Below are 215 nucleotides of genomic sequence, written 5' to 3' on the forward strand. Positions count from 1 at the left end.
CAAACAGGGTATTCACGTCGAACCTTCATGTCTGCCTCACCCCTCCGGGAGGATTTGTGGGCATGTGCTGGGAATTCCTGGAGGCACTGCCATTGCTGGAGGAGCTGCGTTTCTGCTCTTCCTCCCCCTGTCCTGGTTTTACCTCTCCAGAAGGAAACATTTGCTTCGAGAGGCCTCAAAACACCCCCAAGTCCTTCTCCATGAAATACCCTCCC

The sequence above is a fragment of the Empidonax traillii genome, unplaced genomic scaffold (assembly GCF_003031625.1).
Source record: "Empidonax traillii isolate 1590-97213 ecotype Southwest subspecies unplaced genomic scaffold, ASM303162v1 scaffold2712:size35815, whole genome shotgun sequence".
Lineage (NCBI taxonomy): Eukaryota > Metazoa > Chordata > Aves > Passeriformes > Tyrannidae > Empidonax > Empidonax traillii.